Here is a 13103-nt window from a genome sequence, read left to right as displayed (position 1 = left end):
CATGCCCACATAGCCTTTATAATCAAATGTAAGACTAAAATGACACAACACCTAGTTTTATTTATTTATTGCCAGTCACGAGGCTTGAACTCAGGGCCTTGGTGCTGTCTCTCAGCTCTTTGGCTCAAGGCTAGCACTCTACCATTTTGAGCCACCACACTATGTTTGGTTTTCTGGTGATTAATTGGAGATAAGAGTCTCATGGACTTTCCTGCCCTGGCTGGCTTTGAACTGTGATCCCAAGATCTCAGTCTCCTGAGTAGCTAGGATTACAGGCGTGAGCCACTAACCTGAATAGTTTTAGATAGCTGTAATGTTCATTGAAAGTGGAGACTGAGGGGCTGGGGATATGGCCTAGTGGCAAGAGTGCTTGCCTCATATACATGAGGCCCTGGGTTCAATTCCCCAGCACCACATATACAGAAAACGGTCAGAAGTAGCGCTGTGGCTCAAGTGGCAGAGTGCTAGCCTTGAGCAAAAAGAAGCCGGGCACAGTGCTCAGGCCTTGAGTCCAAGCCCCAGGACTGGCCAAAAAAAAGAAAGTGGAGACTGAGGTATGAAGTGCCCCTGTGGGATGAACCAATAGTTAATACATCCAACAGAGATGTATTCCCTTTTCTTTGTCTCTGCCTCTGTCTCTCCTTCTTTCCTCTTTTTTTGCCATAGTATTGGGGTTTGAGCACAAGGCCTTAAACTTGGGCAACGTTCAACTACAACTCAAAGATATCACTGTTGTTTGTTGTTGTTGTTGTTTGTTTGTTTTTGCCAGTCCTGGGCCTTGGACTCCGGGCCTGAGCACTCTCCCTGGTTTCTCTTTGCTCAAAGCTAGCACTCTGCCACTTGAGCCACAGTGCCACTTCTGGCCATTTTCTATATATGTGGTGCTGGGGAATCGAACCCAGGGCTTCATGTATATGAGGCAAGCACTCTTGCCACTAGGCCATATTCCCAGCCTCTTTTTCTTTTTTTCTTTTCTTTCTTTCTTTTTTTTTTTTTTTTTTTTAACTCAGGGCCTCATGCTTGTTAGGTAGGCACTCTACCACTTGAGCTATGCTTCCAGTGATGTTTTTCTTCTCTAACTATATACTTAGGTATTATCTTTTTGTTTTTCTCCCCTTCCCTTTTCTTCACTTCTTTTCCCTTCCTCTCCCCCTTACTTTCCTTTTTTTCATTTTCCCCCTCTTTTCTCTTTTCCCTTTCCTTCTTTCTTTCTTAGCTTAGTTTTGAGGGGGAAGGAACTTCATTGTTATATTTCCACACATTCTTAAAACTGATTCCAATCAACCTCACCCCCTGGTCACTCTCTTTTCTTATCTTTCTCATTTTTCAAAACAATTTCAACAAGCTTCATTACTCTGTTTTCATAGCTGCATAAATTCTGTTTTGTTGGATTTCAATCTCCTTTTTCCTCCTGTTAACCCAACCCCTTCTAGCTGTTCTTTCTTTCTTCCTTCCTTCCTTCCTTCCTTCCTTCCTTCCTTCCTTCCTTCCTTCCTTCCTTCCTTCCTTCTTTCCTTCCTTCCTTCCTTCCTTCCTTCCTTCCTTCCTTCCTTCCTTCCTTCCTTCCTTTCCCTCCCCCCCTTACCTCTCTCTTTCTTGTTTCTTTCTCTATCTCTGGTTCATTTGTTCATTCATTGTTTTTGTCTTTTGAGATGAACTCCCACCTTTAGCTTATGCTGGCCTGAAACTCACTGTGTGATCTAAGCTTGCTTCCAACTCCTGATCTGGCTATATACTTAGATATTGGTCTACTTACATTTGTGTGTGTGTGTGTGTGTGTGTGTGTGTGTGTGTGTGTGTGTGTACTGGTCTTGGGGCTTGAACTCAGTGCCTGGGCACTGTCCCTAGGTTTTTGTTGTTGTTGTTATCATTTTGTTTTTGAGCCATAGCTTTACTTCTAACTTTTGGTGGTTAATTAGAAATTAGAATCTCATGGACTTTCCTGTCTGGGCTGGCTTTGAACCATGTTTTTCAGATCTCAGTCTCCTGAGTAGCTAGGATTACAAGCGTGAGCCACTAGTGTTCAGCTAGGTACTATTTTAAAAGGGGAAGGAAGAGGAGGAGGAGGAGGAGGAGGAGGAGGAGGAGGAGGAGGAGGAGGAGGAGGAGGAGGAGGAGGAGGAGAAGGAAGAGGAGGAGGAGGAAGAGGAGACAAAAAAAGACTACATAGTGTATGCTGCATTTATATGAAACATCTAGAATAGAAAAATCTATGAGAGCACAAAGTAAAATCAGTGGTTTCTTAGGGCTGTGGGATTGAGAGAATGTTGAAGAAGGGAAGCACTTACTATTGGATATGATTTTCAGGGGAGGTGATGAAAATGTTTTAAAATTGATTGTGGTAATGGTTGCACAATTCCGTATAAGAGAAAGACTGGAGATGTAGCTCAGTGTAGAACACTTGCATGAGTTTGTGTGTTTGATGCCTAGCACTATCACAACAACAATAAAACAATGAAAGCTGGGTGTGGTGACTCTACTTCTAAGACCAGCACTCAGGAGGCTGAGGCAATAGGACCACAGGTTGAAGGCCAGGCCAGTATTTATCAAAAAGAACTAAACAGAAAAGCTAATGATAGACCCATACCCTTGCTGAGAATGAATCATATGCATTGTAAAAATCGATCACAACCTAATTATTTGTGCAACAACCACACAGAAAAGTCTAGCCTTTTCCAGGATTCTGTTATCTGTCCTCAATTGGCTCAATGGCTTGGTACCTTTAGTGTGAAAAAGCTCATTCTTGCTGACTGAACCCTGTTGATATGAACTCTAATCTTTGTCTCCACAGTATCTTGTCCCTTTCTTTATACCATCTGATAGTCCCTTTTATAATTCCTCTCCCCTGATGATTTTACAAAGTTTTCAAGACAACTCCCCTTCACCCCTTCTTAAAAGAAGGCAGCACCCACACACCCATGAAATGCCTAATTTAAAAAAAAAAGTGAGAGTTTAGATAAACACTTTCAAGATAAGAGATGGATATAAGACTTCTTTGATCATTAGATTCCTGAGATATCTCTTTATTGGACACCACTAAATCTTTCAGTTCTCTGGGCATTTCTTTAAGAAAGTTCTTTACATTCTATTGGGAGAGCTGAGAATGGGCCTTACCTGGCACAAGCCGCAGAGGAATTCCAGTCTAAGGACTTGTGTCTCCGCCGCTGGGCCTCCCAGCCCCTCACCTCACTTCTCAGGGCAGGGAAGGCTGCCACGGATTTCTCTTCCTGGGCTTGCCCATTCTGCTAATTTTAGGTTGCTTCCTCATGCAGCTGCCTTGGGTAGTGGAGCATGTGGCTCCCCTCAGAGGAGCTATTTTCTCTTATGAGCCTCACTTGTTTTTTTCCAACCTGTCTCACTTCTTTTCTTCCTTCCCACATCTGTGTGGCTGAACTATTAACACACACACATACATACACACACACACACACACACACACACATCTTTCAGGGTTTGAGAGTGTGTCTCCATGGTAGAACTCCTGCTTCACATATGTATGGCTCTGAGTTAAATTCTCAGTATCAAATAAAATTAAGAAGTCTTTCAGAATTATGCTCACTATGATCTGAAGTTATTCCTGAATTCAAGAGATCGAAGAAAAAAACTGTATTTAAAAAAAAGATTTTGATTGCACCTGCCAGCAGCAGATTTCTAAATCTAAATCATGTTTAACAACTATTTACTAGATTCCTAAGACAGATAAAACAAACAAACAAAAAAACCTTGTCCTAGGTCACAGGAATACAATGGTGACAAAGCAGATAGGTATTGGACTGATTAAATCTTCTCCTTTTCCTATTCTTTTGACAGTAATTAAGATTTTAACTCAGGACATGGTGCTTGCTAGACATGTACACAACCACATGGGCTGGGCCTCCAGTCCCTTTTGATTTAATTATATTTCAGGTGTACATTACCACACTTGGTAATGTGTGTGTGTGTGTGTGTGTGTGTGTGTGTGTGTGTGTGTGTGCCAGTCCTGGGCCTTGAACTCAGGGCCCAGGGGCTGTCCCTAAGCTTTTTGCTCAAGGATAGCACTCTACCACTTGATTCATCACTCCATTTCCAGCTTTTTGGTGGTTAATTTGAGATGAGAATCTAATGAATTTTTCTGCCTGGGCTGGCTTTGAACTGTGACCTCAGATTTGGATTACAGGCATGAGCCACCAGTACCTGACACAAATGAAATCTTGGTAACAGATTTATCAAACTTCTACCATATTCTGAATTCTTTAGTAAGATCCTGGAGTATATAAATCAATAAGTAGAGCCCCTTTCCTGAGAGCTCATAAATATTTTTATTTTTTCTATGTTCAATTATTTTATTTAACATTTTCCTTATAAAACTGACATGTCAGATGACTTTGCCAACTTTAGGATAATGTAACTAGAACAGTCTAAAATATGGTAGGCTAAGGTTGAATGTTCAGTAAGTTTGAGTATATATCTCATAATTTCATCTTACTCTCAGTTTGTTTGTTTGTGTGTGTGTGTGTGTGTGTGTGTGTGTGTGTGTGTGTGTATGTTTGTAAAACCTTTTCCCCCTGGGGTTGGAGCTTGAACTTAAGGCATCACCCTTAATTGGTTTCCTCTTGTCACTTGAACTACAGCTTTTTGCTGGCTAATTAGAGATGGAGTCTTGAAGATTTTTTTGGTTGGGCTAGCTTTGAACTGAGATCCTTCAGATCTCAGCCTCCTAAGTATCTAGGATAACAGGAGGCTCATAGATATTTCAATTCATAGAGATTCAAAAACATAGGGGTCTGGGAATATGGCCTAGTGGTAAAGTGCTCGCTTCATATACATGAAGCCCTGGGTTCGATTCCTCAGCACCACATATATAGAAAAAGTCAGAAGTGGCACTGTGGCTCAAGTGGTAGAGTGCTAACCTTGAGCAAAAAGAAGCCAGGGACAGTGCTCAGGCCCTGAGTTCAAGCCCCAGGACTGGCAAACCATTCCTCCCCTGATATAGTTCTTACAAATTCCTGTTGTGATTTAGTTTTGAGATAAGAAATGGATTCTCTCAACCAGTTCACTAGCTCATCACTGCTAGGGAGTGGAGATAATGAATGAAAATACACGTACCTTTAAAGATATTACAATGTTAATAAGGAACACTTGTTCAACTGACAAATTTGTAATGGATGTTTACTATGTTTACTGCATATGTACTCCATCTTTCTTGAAGCTTTTTCTTTTCCCCCAGAGATATTGTTCTGAAAAAAAATTATATACTTAATTTCGTGTGTATGTGTGTGTATTGTGGAGCTTGAACTCAGGGCTTGGGTGCTGTCCCTGAGCTCTATTTGCACAAGGCTAGCCCTCTACCACTTGAGCCATAGCACTACTTTCAGTTTTCTGGTAAATTGGAGATACGTGTCTCATAAACCTTCCTGCCTGGGGTTGACTTTGAACTGTGATCCTCAGATCTCAGTCTCCTGAGTAGCTAGAATTACAGGCATGAGCCACCAGTGTCCAGCTAATAAAAAATTTTAATACTTCATTTCTCACATTATATTCATCAAGGATAAAATTTTTCTTAAAGTTTCAGACTAATATGAAACAATGTGTATGCATTCATTCTTGGGGATACATGAGTAAATAAATCTGTTTGTGCGGTGGCACATGAATATAATTCTAGCACTTGAGAGGTAGAGGCAGAGGATCATCATTTTGAGACTACCCTAGAAATTATCTGTATGCCAAAGGCAACCAAAAATTTGTTTTATAAATATAGAGTGTGCAATAAAAGTAAGTAATTCTGAGGCCAGGCGCCAGTGACTCATGCCTGTAATCCTAGCTACTCGGGAGGCTGAGATCTGAGGGTTGAGGTTCAAAGCCAGTCTGGGCAGGAAACTCTGTGAGACTCTTATTTCCAATTAACCACCAGAAAACTGGAAGTGGTGCTGTGGCTCAAGTGGTAGAGCACTAGCCTTGAGCTGAAGAGCTCAGGGACAGTGCCCACCACATAGTTCAAGCAATTCTGAACAGTAAGGTTTAAAAAGCTTTTAAACTCATTTTATTGTCTTCTATTCACCTTTCATACAAATTTTAATTATCTATTTGTGTGTGTGTACTGAGATGTGAGCTCAGGTCCTTGAGATCTTCTTTTTTTCCACTCAAGGTTGGCACTCTACCACTTGAGCCAAACCTCCACTTCTATAATTTTGTTGGTTAATTGGAGATAAGAGTCTTACAGACTTTTCTGCCCAGGCTGGCTTTGGACCGTACTTAATTAAGCCTTTGTTTCTAAATATAAGTTTTATTTTTTCCTACTGTTAAAAAAATTCTGGTATTTTGAAAACTTTCCCTGATAAGAAAAAGTAGTCCCAACTAGAATCATATCACTATAATTGCAAATGCATGAACACATCCCCACATACTGGTCAAGGACCACATTACATGTAATTTTTCAGGATTATACTTGTATGAATATCAGTTGAATATCTGTAAGTAGAGGATGGAAAACAGACAGTCATAGTTATAAAAAGATTATCCAAAGATATTTTCAGTATTCACGATATAAGATTACTTCTCTGTGACACTGGGATACTGAAAAAGAAGTTGAAGCCAGAGAGTAAACTTGCAGTGACAAAGGCGGTTGGGATAATTACGAGAGTAAAAGTTGAGAAAGATTCCTGTAATAGACATCCCAAATTACTATTGTTTACCTTGTAGATTAAATGGCATATTTCCTAGAACATCATATTCTCAATAAAAGTTTTGCTTGCATATGTTAAAAAGAAGGGCCTTATTTCCTTTCTGCTTTCTGTAGTAGGAGGAAATTAATTTCTCCATTTCACTTGTTTCTGGGACAGGCCCATGTCCACCTAAGGTAACACCTAGGATAACAGCAAAAGAAAAAAAAATTGTGCTGGTATTGGGGCTTGAACTCAAGGGCCTGAGTGCTGTTTCTTAGTTTTTTTTTTTTGTTTTTGTTTTTTTTTTCCTGCTCAAGGTTGGTACTTAAGCCATAGCTCCACTTGCAGTTTCTTGCTGTTTAATTGGAGAGAAAAGTCTTCAGATTTATCTGACCAAGCTGACTTTGAAATGAGATCATTAGAACTTGGGCTTGTGAGATCTGTGAGGCCCTGGAACCTGGCTTCTAAAGAAATTTTTACAATGAAAAAAGAAAAAAAGCACTATAGACTGAATTATTCTTCCTCATCCCCAGAATTTATATGCTGAAGTTCTATCCTCTGGTACCTCTGATATGAATAATAGTTGGAGATAGGTTTTATAAAGAATTAAGCTAGACATGGTGCATATCTGTAATCCTAGCACTGGAGAGGCTGAGGCAGGAAGAGAGTGAGTTTGAGGCCAACCTGGGGTACATAGTGAGTTCTACGCCAATTTGAGCTATATAGAAAAACCCTGTCTCAGATAACAAAGGAACAACAACAAAAAACAAGTATGCTCTTAAGAAGTCATTAAGGTCAAATGAAGTCATAAGGATAGACCCTAATCCATTATGACTAATGTCTTTAGAAGAACTCTGGCCTAGGATACAGAGAACATACAGACCAAGGGAAGACCATGTGATGACAAAGTGAGAATGTAACCATTTACAAGCATAGGAAAAGAAGCCTTGGGAGTGGGGGTGGGGGTGGGAGGGGGAACAGGTTTGTTGACATCTTGATCTTGAGCTTGGACTTCTGGCTTCCAAAACTGTGAGAATATAATTTCTTTATATAATTCGTAAGTTAAATAAGTGAGCTAATAATTTCGGTTATTTAAGCTACCAGTTTGTGGTACTTAGTTATAACATCCCTAGCAAATAAAAATGCAAACATATTCTTGATTTTTTGGAAACTGGAGGTTAAAACAGAACATTCGTTTTTCCTGATCAAAACCTATCTTCTACTTTCTTCAATTGCCTTCATTTTTGTAAGTGTTGCCATTATTCACCTGACTACTCAAGTCAAAAGCTCTACTAATGGCTACAACCCCACAGCCTATCATTGCTACCAGGTTAATCCAATCTCCACAGTGTCTTTTACGTCTACCTTTCCTCCAATTTCATTCTCCTTGAATCCAGCAATCCTGTTTATTCAATGACAAGTGTTAGCTTTTTTCAGTTGTAACTGTTCTGTTTCACCTTCACTTAAAACCTGGTGTGCACTTATTTGCAGTAGCCTCTACCTCTTGAATCCACCCTCTGCCTGTTTTTTTAAACATTTATAATGTTTCTGTGCTCTATCTCTACAAATCTTTGGTTTCTGAAAAACGTAAAATTCTTTCTTGCCTTTGGCTCCCTCCACCTAGAATGTTTTCATACTACATGGGGCTTGATCCTTTTCTTCCTTTATTTTCAGTTTTGTATTTATCATCATCATCATTATTATTCCTACTACTATTTCAGACAGGTCTAGTTATGTAGCCCAGGGTGACGTGGAACATACTTTGTAGGCTAGTCTGGCCTTGAATAAGAGACCTTGCCTCAGCCTCCTGGGTGCTGGTATTATAGGCCGGTCCTGTATCAGCTTATTTTCAGTTTTCATGGCAACCCTATGTTGATGCCTTCACTGCTCATCTTACTTCAAGGATTCACTGTATTACGCTCCATTTCTACCCTTTGTATTTATTAAATATTTCAATATACTTTTAGTTGTTGTTGTCAGTCCTAGGCTTGAACTTAGGGCCTGGGCGTTGTCCCTGAGCTCTTTTCAATGCTGTCTACCACTTGGAGCAACAGCATGACTTCTGGTTTTCTAATAGTTAATTGGAGCTAAGGATCTCTTGAACTTTCCTGCCTGGCTGAACTTGAAGCACAATCATAAGATCTTAGCCTCCTGAGTAGTTAGGATCACAGGCACAAGCTCCTGGCTTCAATATCCATTTATAAGCTTGCTTTCTTGTGTTTGCCTATCTCTCCTCTAGATAGGAGGGCAGCACAGAGTATACATTCAGTAAGACATGTTGAATGAATCGCATAAAAGATTTGAGTGTTTTATGTGTTTTAGACCAAAGTCATAATTCTAAGCTAAAGACCAAAGAGAAGGAAAAAAAGGAAAACCCCAAAACCCATGGGGTCCATAAGACAAGGGAAGAAAAAAGGGAACCTTCCAGACTGGAGGGATTCACTGAGGGGCCATACCAGGAAAGGTTGTACAATCCCTTGAGTGGATGAATGCTCCAACTCTAGAAAACAGGGGTGGATTAAAAAAAACAAAAAAACAATGATAGGAGGCTTTTCTAGTTGCCCACTCAAGGAAGTGACAATTGGTGGCAAATTCTATCAGATAGTCTGTTCTCTCAAAAGGAATGATTACACTTGCCATATCATGTTATTAGAATGTTTATCACTATAATGTGTTGGGTTTTGTGTCTCACTGAGTAGAGATTATCTTGAGGTAAAGACATTATTTCCTTTCATATTGTCCAGAATCTTTTAACATAGTTCCTGATCTTATGTTCCACAAATGTTTGCTGAATCAAGTGGTTCATCTAAAAATCCTTAAAACAGATGTCTATTTGTTTTTCAAAACAAGAAAACAGGGCTGGGAATATGGCCTACTGGTAGAGTGCTTGCCTTGTATACATGAAGCCCTGGGCCACATATATAGAAAAGGCCAGAAGTGGCGCTGTCACTCAAGTGGTAGAGTGCTAACCTTGAGCAAAAAGAAGCCAGGGACAGTGCTCAGGCCCTGAGTTCAAGCTCCAGGTCTGGCAAAACAAACAGACAAACAAACAACAACAACAACAAAACCCCCCAAGAAAACAACAGCTAGTAGTGGTGGCACATACTCTCAGCACTTGGAAGGCTGAGTTGGGAAGATAAGGAGTTTCAGGACAGCTTGAGCTACACAGCAAGACACAAAAACAAAGAGGAAACAAAGATGGAGAAAAAGCAGGGAGGAAAAGGCAGTAAAGGAGGATAAGCAGGAGGATAAGAAGGCATGAAAGAAGGGCTGGGGCATGGCTCAAATATTATGTCAGCCTAGCAAACGAATCTCTGAATTCAAACCCTAGTACTACAAAAAAACAATTCAAAGCAAGAAGGAAATATAAGATGGGGAAGGAGAGTGAAAGGATGAATGGGGAAATAGTATTGAAGATAAGAACAGTGAAGTCCATGAGAAGAGAATGAACTTGGCAGAATTAAATGCATTTAACAAATACCCAACATTTCAAGTGAATAAATTATCCACAGGTTGAAGTTACATATACAATGTCTGTCTTTCATTCTGAGAAAGTTTTCAAACTATGTTATCCCATAGGTCACCAGTTTTCCTTAAGGGTAATCTAGGTGTAGGTGCAAGTCATATTAAGATTTCAAAAAAATTAGAATGGAGGAATACTTATGAAGTATTGTTAAAGGATTAACATTGATTGTTAAAGGATTAAGATTGATTGAATAATGTTCCCGTTCAAATTTCATGTCCACCTAGAATTTCAAGTGGGAAGTGCAATCACCACAGCCAGCATATCTTCTGTTTTCTTAGGACATGAACCAGAAGTGACACAATGTAGGTAAATAATTAATCAGTGAACTGTCTTATGCTAAATATTATTATGATTATTAAGAAAAAAGTTGGGTTCTTCAAATGGCCAAATTTATTCATAAAAAGTTTGTAATAATTTACAGTTCAGCCAGATCCATCAATATTTCAATTTAAAAAAACAAGCACAACGTGGGTAAGATATTGGAGGACTCAATACTGAGTAACTGCCTTTATGAAGTTTTTAGTTGTATATACAAAAGTTATGTATCTATTTAAATGTTTGTAGACTACATCTTTTTTTTTTTTTTTGCCCCTACCAGTGTTTGAACTCAGAGCCTTGTGCTTGTTGGTAAGCCACACTTCAGCCTGGCTGCTTGCTGGTTATTTATTTATTGCCAGTCCTGGGGCTTGAATTTAGGACACTGTCCCTGAGCTTCTTTTGTTCAAGGCTAGTACTCTACGAGTCACAGGGCCACTTCACTGCTATAGGCAAAATGTTACAATGTGCAGTATTATCTCTTGAAATCCTATATACACCCAATGAGATATATCATTAATATAGGAATTGAGCAAGAAGTAATTTTCTATAAAGTGAGTCAGTCTAGCCCTGCTTGTTGCAGTCACACACTCCCAACATTTGCTGGAAATGTGTTGAAGTCTTCACCTCAGGTACCTGTGTGACCTTACTAAGATATAAGGTCTTTGTAGATGCAATCAAATTATGGTGAGCTCATAATGGCTAAGAGCAGGCTGTAACCCAATCACTGGTGTACTTATAGAAAGAGGAAAATTTGGACTTAGAAACAAAAAGAAAACACCAAGTCAAGATGGAAACAGAGATAAGAGCATTACTTCCACAAAATTTCCAATGATTGTCAAGCAGCACAAAGTAGGAGAGAGGCATTGAAAATAAATTCTTCCTCTGGAAACAAGAAGAAACCAAACGTCTGCTGCCTTCAAGACTTGACCTCCAGAACTGTGAGAAAATAAATTTCTGTTAAGATACATAAATTGTGGTATAATTTGTTAAAACAGCCCAGGAAATGCACTTATTCCAACATGTTCTAGTGTACACATTTCCTAATCTGAAATATACTTTGTAGTAAAAGATAAACACAGCCTACTTATTGTGTAATTCCTTCTTGTCTTAACATTCACCTTTAAGTCACAAGTTAGATTCCAGTAGTGGAACCTAAGCCAGAGACTATGGCACTCACCTGTAAGCCCAGGTACTAAGGAAGGACACATTTTTGAGGGTAACATAGTTAGAACCTGTTGAAAAGTAAAGCCTGGCATGGTAGTGCAGACCAGCAGGCTTCCTGGGTGCACGGGCTTCATAGTGAGGTGGGTCTTAAATTAGTATAAAATCACCAAATTTCCTTGTTTTTAAATAATTTTGGGCTATATTTATATAGTTGTCTTTTGCTGGAAAGGGCCCACATATCTTGGATCATGTAAGCCTCCTAGACCATTTAAATTAGCCGGAGGAGACTGGCTTTTCTCCTCCTACAAGACCAGTGCTAGTAGGTTGGCTACCAGGTTTCCTCAATCATTTCTCCCTAAGAAAATAGCCGTGAGGAGCCTGCGTTAAAGATAGTCTTTCTACACTATTTCACTGTTAGCTCTCTGAATTTTCGCTTATCTTTGATTTGATAAACATTAGTGTATGTTCACTATTTTTCTTTGTGATAAATGTTTGTCATGTAATAATTGCTTTCTTGAGCAATTAGTTTCAGATATATTGTATTCTAGGTCCAAAACATCTCTAGAAATAAGTTAAATATTACTGTAATATTGTTTATATTGTGTTCTAATATGCTAAAAGATTGTGACTCATGATATTTAATAACAGCTTCTTGGGAGGGCAGTGAAAAGAAACACTATGTTGCAAGTACACAAAATGAAATAAATAACAGATGGCCTTTTAGGAAGCTACTCCACCATTGTTACAGAATAAATCTTCCTTGCCCCAACAACATGGCTTAACACCGATTGGGACAAATGGGTTTGGTGAAGATGTTAAAGCGAGGCCTGTGAAACCTGAACTTTGCTTTTATGAAGCACAGGCTCTAGCCATTTGCTCCCTTCTTCTCTGATTGAATAAGGCCCAGCCACTTAAGCTTATGTTCCAGGGAGATGCCAGAAAATGTGGGGAGCCTACTGTTATCAGGAACCTGAGCCGATGCTGATATTTAATAAGCTATTGTTACCCATAGTTAAAATAAGTTATCTGTCTTTATCTTAACATTTGACTAGTTTCAGCTGCTTCTTCAAGTTCTTAGGAAAGGCAGAAAAAAACAAGACTTAAAACTAGGGGCTGGGGATATGGCCTAGTGGCAAGAGTGGTTATCCCGTATACATGAAGCCCTGGGTTCAATTCCCCAGCACCACATATACAGAAAATGGCCAGAAGTGGCGCTGTGGCTCAAATGGCAGAGTGCTGGCCTTGTGCAAAAAGAAGCCAGGGACAGTGCTCAGGCCCTGAGTCCAAGGCCCAGGACTGGCAAAAAAAGAAAGAAAAAAAGACTTCAAACTATGAGACTATGAGCAGAAAACCGACCCCCCCTCAAAAAAAAAAGCCGAAGAGATTTTCTTCATTCATGGGTCCATGGGCGACCGAAAGCGTGGTTTTAAACCTACTGACAGCTTGATTGACAC

The sequence above is a fragment of the Perognathus longimembris genome, chromosome 2 (assembly GCF_023159225.1).
Source record: "Perognathus longimembris pacificus isolate PPM17 chromosome 2, ASM2315922v1, whole genome shotgun sequence".
In the NCBI taxonomy this organism is placed as follows: domain Eukaryota; kingdom Metazoa; phylum Chordata; class Mammalia; order Rodentia; family Heteromyidae; genus Perognathus; species Perognathus longimembris.
Note: the sequence above shows the minus strand (reverse complement) of the source record.